At 39.7% G+C, this 5,295-nt stretch overlaps 1 pseudogene; it reads left to right on the plus strand.

Annotated features, from left to right (window-relative positions):
* The first annotated feature begins 246 nt into the window (after window positions 1-246).
* LOC107755761 (homeobox-containing protein 1 pseudogene) lies at window positions 247-4,509 on the plus strand (annotated as a pseudogene).
* The last annotated feature ends 786 nt before the right edge of the window (window positions 4,510-5,295 follow it).

Genomic DNA, 5,295 nt, shown 5'->3' on the forward strand with positions numbered 1-5,295 from the left:
AAAGAGAGAGGAATATAAGCAGTAAACTCCACATTCTGTCGTCATGTCCTCAGCGAATAAAAAGTCAGAAATGACATTTTTGTTCGTGCAGCAGTTGGTGAAAAATGATCGAGGATGAAACTGTACCATATTCCACTGGATGTGTAGTCCGGCACTCGACGAACTCCCATTAAGTGTGACTATCCCGCCCGCCGAGAGGAACTACAACTCCCATGAAACCACCGCAGCGCTTTTGTTAATATCAATATGGCTTCTGTCAGTCAGACAAAGGCGAATCAGTTTTTGCCTTGATATGAAATCAAATTAGGGAAAGGTAGCGGGAGAGTCGGACATCGTCCTGTTTTGCTGGTTCATGTCTGGCGACGGGGATTAAAGGGACGGAAACACTGTCAGTTGAGTTGAATAAATGCTGTGGTGCACGGAGGCCCCGCACGCGCACAATCAGGTAAGTCTGAGATGCCAAATTATAAGAAAGGCGTCATTTGTTAAATCTGTCTGGAGACATGAAACATGCATTCATGTGTAAATGACGCTCGGGGGGAGCTGAGCTCGGTTCGACCGCTGGTTCGCATGTAAAGTTACATCTGCTCTCATTCTGTGCTGGGATAGGGGTTTAGAAAAGAAATGCCAGCAAACTGTGCAACAACTGACACTATGTTGACATTGGTGAAATGAACTAATAGTTGTGTTGATGCTCATCTCTTTGAATTTATTACTATGACTGTTATTATTTATGCATATATTGCATATTTATATATTATTATGTTTTATGTTTTAACAAGGTCCTAGAGCTGTGTTATTTTGGGTATAGGGTGTGTTTATATTGGGTTAAGGTGGTGTCTGGTGAATATAGGCTTGATAGTTCATGCAAATTTTATTTTATTAATTTTTTTATTTAGGGAAGGTGGCCCTATTAAGACCACCTAAATTCAAAGCTGTGCATCTTTTCTTATAGATACTATATGTTAATAGTTTTTCAATAAAGTGTATGCAATATACGAGTAATCCAGTCCAAACACGTTATTTTTGTCATAAACTGATCAAATTAAATTGCTTAATTTATTTGCAAATATGATAAATCCAGATTGTTTTTCTAATGTAAAGTGCATTTGTATCCCATCATGCTTTTTATTGTAAATTCTTCACATTGCATTATATTAAATAAAATAATTTAGATGCATTTCTGACTGACCAACCTACCTGACAAACTGCAAAAATTGCTGATGAAGCTAAAATATGGATTACGGTTTAGTATTTTGCGCTTTCCAGCATCTATTCAACAATAAAAAAAATTTAAAAAGTCAGTCTGGATGTTTCTCTAGTCTTACCGTGGTCCTTTCAACCTGTTCTTATCACTTACCTTAAGACAGTTTGCAATTTTCTGGCTGAGCAGCATCTTTCTGGATTCTAGCTTTCATTCCCAGTCTCAGTTTCTTCATACCAACATACCAGTGCAGCAAGCTTGAGAGACTTCCCTTTTTTGGGCCATATCATTTCATTTTCTCAGAGTGGCCAGTTTGTCTCCACAATGACAATAATGTAAGCGGGTAAAGTTTATAAAATAAAAGAATATGTTTGAGCACAAATGAATTCAGTTAATGTTTTTATATGAGGTGAAGTGGCTTTTTGCTTAGTAGGCTTATATGAAGCAGGGAATAAGGGTTAACAGTGCACATTATAAGCATTCCTTATAAGCCCTCGTGGCAAAAAAAAAAAGTGTTATGTTTATGGATAATTACAATTATTATTACAGACAGTGCTTAAAATCTTTGTAGTTTTTTTTTCCTCAAATAGTTTGTATAATATTTTCATTTCATATAATTAGTGTTTATTTATAATTTTTAAAAATTATTTGTAAGTTTTGTTGTTGTACTGCATCTTTGTGAGCATCATTTAGGCGGTGTCATGTGCTTGTTACAAATATGACCTAAAATAAAGTTAAGAAAATAAATAATTTGAGGACGCATTTGATTTATTATCTCTTAATTTAAAATTCTTGAATTTCAGTAACAGCTTTAATATATGCAGTTTTGTGTGGCCTGTATAATCATTTTGTTTATGTTTCTGTAGAAAATGTAGATGTTCTGTAGATGCTTATCACATTCAGTTTATTTACAGATATAACTTTAATTGTAGAAGCACAGTGGGCATCAGGTACTTCAGACGACATGTTCTGGATGGTCTCTATTTCCATTGATCAGTGTGCATGAAGGTCTAATAATTACCAGCTGTCTATAGAGGTAAACTGATATTTTAAAGATCACCGTAACTTACATATGCAACAAATGGGCTGTAAAAATAGTTTCAAATTATGGAGAATTGAAGTAATAAGAGATTTGGGCTTTTTGTGGATGCCGTGCTGATGAAAAGAACCAGGGGCATATGGACAAAATCAACTTTGTTCTTGAGCTGCTGCAAAACAGATGAGTTTTTGTGCTGCTGCCTCAGTACTGTAGTTTCATAACTATAAACTATAGATGCTTTTATGCTTCCATGCATATGTCAAATAAGACTATGAATATGCAAATAAAAGAAACAATGAGCGACGCTAAACTCTAAAACTCCTCAGAGCATTAAAACGTTATTAAAATTGCATGCACACCAGTAGCCTTGCGTTTAATGCTTGATATAGCAAGATTGCATCTCCTTTGATGATTGTTATTGTTAAAAGTAGCGATGCATTTTGCAATATTAAACAATTATTTGTGTTACTAGTTTCATGTGTGCAGGCCAGTTAACCGAGTTGGTTTGTCATCATCAATTCAGTAGTGTGGTTTAACACGTCAACATATGGGCGATTCTGAATTCTTGTGGCACTGTGGTTTATCGCCTAGCATATTTAAAACCTGATTTGATGTCTGAGGTGACACCTTTACATTTGGAATGTTTTTTATTCTCATATCAGAAAGACTGAAAATGTATATGTGGTGCACGCATCCGTGGGACAATAGGGGATTTTTATTTTATGACTTGTATTGTTCGGTTTCTAACGCTAAAGGCTTGTTACAAGGTATTGATTTTTGGGAGATACAAAAAACGGAATATTGAACAAATCCTTAAGAACGCTCCCAGATTTATTGTTGTTTTTGCTGATTTGCTGTATCTGATGCCTCTGGATAATTAAACCTTTTGAAGCTTTTTAAGGGTGATTGGGTGAGCACAAATCTTTTTTTTATGCATTTTAATGCAGCGCAGACACCAGGAGACAGTCGTACTCGCTCATCAGCAGAATTTATTCTTGAAGAACATGTCGCAGGGAAGTTGAAATCTTCATTTTGTTAAAAGGAGCCTCACTGTTTTCTCGTTTACTTGATTGCATTACATTGTGCCATATGGAATGCATATTGCGCTGGCACGAGTTTTGCATTTGCAGCGTCATAAGTTGTAGCTTCCTTTTAAAACTCGAAATGAATTGAAATATGGTGTGTTACGGGGACAACAATTCGGCAGAAGCATGCGTGTGAGGGCAACAGCCTGGCATTGAGAGAACTATTCTCAGACAAACGCCCGTACGGAGTGATTCATCCTCAGCTTCTTCACTGAAAGTAGGTTGGCCGCCTCGGATGGAATTTTTTTTGGCAGTTTTCCCTAAAGTTAACCTCCTTCCCCCTCCTCACGTGTCCCAGCTTTCTGCTGTTTAAAGTCTATAAAAAATTCTGTGGTAATGCATGCAGTGTCTTTGCTTTGACCTCAGACAGGCTCCGCACTTCTGTTGCAATGATTGGTCGATAAAGGTGCGGTGACTTTGACATTTTCTTGGAAAAATAATGCTTTAGTTAGGGCTCATGCGCATGCAGCCCCTGCTACACCTCCTCCACTGCATTTCTCAGACAAAAACATTGCTTTTTAGTCTAGGCTGTGTTGTTTTGACTTTTATACACTATGCAGCCATGTGTCGTGTTTTATCAGCATTTCCTTCAACATCAATTCTCTAATGCAGCAGCTCTCTCTCTTTTTCTTGGCAGAATGTCCCATTATACAGATGAGCCTCGTTTTACCATTGAGCAGATCGACTTGCTGCAGCGGCTACGTCGGAGCGGCATGACAAAGCAAGAGATCTTGCACGCCCTGGACACCCTCGACCGGCTGGACCGCGAGCACGTGGAGAAGTTCGGCCACCGGCACGCCCACGGCGGAAGCGGGGCGGCCAGCGTCAATCACGGCAACGGCAGCAATGCCACCACCTCTTCCAACTCCTGCACTACCTCCTCTAACAACCTCACAGCCTCTTCTTCGACGATCTCTACAGCCACGCAGACGGGATACCGTGGCAATGGCCTCTCTCCCTCCCCTAGCAACAGCTATGACACCTCCCCGCCCCCGACGGTCCCCACCCCCGTGCCGGTAGTAGCACCCTTGGTCCAAAATGGACGGGACCTCGCCGCTATGCCCAACGGGAAGCTCTCTCCGCCCCGCTTCGCTGTTAGCAACACCTCGCGGGCCTTTGTATACGAGCACCCAGATGAGGAAGTGGACATCGATGACAAAGTTGAGGAGCTCATGAGGTAAGTGGGAAACTCTCGGGATGGGACGGTTCTTATTTTATAAAAAAAAAAACTGGATGGTTACAATACAAAAACAATACGAACATTAAAGCTGCAGGCAGCATTGAAAGGGCCCTCGCACCCGGGCTCACCGCTTAGCGGTGGTGTAATGACTATAACTGAATATGGCCATGGGCATGTGTTCAGGACAGGATCTTTTCAAACATGTGAAATTTGGGGCAGATCGGAGATTGTATGCCTGAATTATAACAACTTCCTATTTCATGGCGAAACATCGAAGTTTGTCAGGCCGCCTGACAAACTCAATATCTTCGCAATTTAACGTCAACAAAGGGCTTTAGATTGTACTGACTAAATTTGGTGTTGATCTGTTTAAATCTCTAGGAGGAGTTCGTTTAAATACAACGCCTGAAAATGGCAAAAACGGCACAAAACTTGCAGAGAAAATTCAAAATAACAGACTTCCTGTTGGGTTTCGGACTTCGTATACCAGGGGATTTTTTTGTAGGTATTAGTGTGTTACATGTGAAATGAGGTTACTTTAAGATCGAATGGAGATTTTTGGTTGAGTCTCCTGCTTCTGAAACTTGTCTCCTGAGACAAAAACTCTTAACACTCTAACAATGGTCTCCTTTAAACCTTTAAAAGAAATGTCAACAACATCACACACTGTGCTCAGTTATTTCTCCTTAGCTAGAGATTCTGGATCTTTCACATTTGTCTCCTCAAAAGTTTAGAATAGATCTCAACAACATCACACACTGTGCTCAGATTTTTCTCCTACTCTAAA

The sequence above is a fragment of the Sinocyclocheilus rhinocerous genome, unplaced genomic scaffold (genome assembly GCF_001515625.1).
Source record: "Sinocyclocheilus rhinocerous isolate Xijiao unplaced genomic scaffold, SAMN03320098_v1.1 scaffold1163, whole genome shotgun sequence".
NCBI classification, from domain to species: Eukaryota; Metazoa; Chordata; class Actinopteri; order Cypriniformes; family Cyprinidae; genus Sinocyclocheilus; species Sinocyclocheilus rhinocerous.